The following is a 1,554-nucleotide window of genomic DNA, read 5'->3' on the forward strand; positions in this document are numbered from 1 at the left end:
ACATAGATATCTAGAAGATATCATAGCATTGCCATTAAACATATTGATGTATAAATAATGTATACATTTTAATTCTTAAGAGATTGAACAGGTTGCATTTAAGAAAAGTATACTTTAAAAGCTTTAGTAAATGTACCTCTAATCAATGATGATCTAATGTTCCATTTCTGTACCCATGCAGTCTGTCCAAACATTTGACTACATTGAACATTACCCATGGTGACTAAGCTAAGGGGATGTTCAATCATTGCTCTGCATGTAAACACCAAAAATACTATCTACTCTGCAAAATGCACCACTTTACATTCACTATAATAATACTTCCTGACTAATACATTGGTTTTGTTGATGCAACAGTTTATCTGCAAATGCATATACATACATTGATGGCCAAGGGGCTGGTGAAGAACAAAGTGTATTTTGCATTAAAATGACTTCAAAGAATGTTTATGGATGATAAGACCCTGGATTTCTGTCCATAAGGGTTCTGTACCCCCTATACTCCAGTTTTGTACATACTGCCCATTGTCTTACCCCTTCACTCCTCTCACCTAAACATAATACCCACTAATGTTGCTGTTCAAATTCGGGCTCATCACAGATTCAACACACAGAACTTTGCTTTTATTCCACAGGAACCGAATAAAGCTGATATGCAGTCAAAGCTATAGTCAAATGCTTTGGAGAAGGGTGTGGGTAATTTAAATTCTGTTTTAGTTTTCCAGCATCCCAATGCTTTAAGCTACAATTGTTTTTCTCCTAAGTTGATTGGAACTGTACCTATAAATGTCTACAGTTTCAAGACCTAGAAGTTATTTTTATTAAAAAAAACTTAAAAAATACACAAATCCTTTTTGGATGCCAAAAGTTTTTACTAAATGTTTATTTAAAAGATTCAAACTAGAGCAGTGTTTCTCAACTAGGATCAATGGAATCATCAGGTTCTACCAGAGGTTGGTAGGGGTTCTTTGAGCAATGAGCAGTTTGTGATTCTAAGATCAGTTTAATTGGCACCAATGATCTTCTTGGTTATCTGTAAGGATGACATTCTTCTCACTGGCCAGAAATGTAAGATAAATTCATCCTACCGACAACCACACTAATGTACTGTGAGTTGTGGATTTAGTATTTATAGAAGGGGTTCTCTGAATACCTGAAAGTTTTTGCAAGGGTTCCCCCATGTTAAAATGCAAAGAAACCCTGAACTATACTCTTCTATAGACATAAAGCTTGGATGGGCAGGAATAAGGGTAAGAAGGGTCAGATGGTCTGCGAGCATGTCCACACCAGACCTTAAAGGATCCCACAGAGCGTATTTTCCAGTTTCAGTTCTCAAAAAGGCTTTGGGGGCTTATGGTGTAATCTGGAGTTTTTTTTTTTATTAAGGAGCCCCATATTGCATCTAACTTGTAGAATGAGTGCAGGAGAACCAAATACTCGTGACTCAAGGGCCAAGACTTAAGAAAAGAAATTGCTATACCATACATATCTAATATTTACCTTAAAGGGTTCTATTGATGTCCAAATATGTCTGGCAGGGTTTATATTTTTTTT

This window comes from Pyxicephalus adspersus, chromosome 1 (assembly GCF_032062135.1).
Source record: "Pyxicephalus adspersus chromosome 1, UCB_Pads_2.0, whole genome shotgun sequence".
Classification (NCBI taxonomy): Eukaryota; Metazoa; Chordata; class Amphibia; order Anura; family Pyxicephalidae; genus Pyxicephalus; species Pyxicephalus adspersus.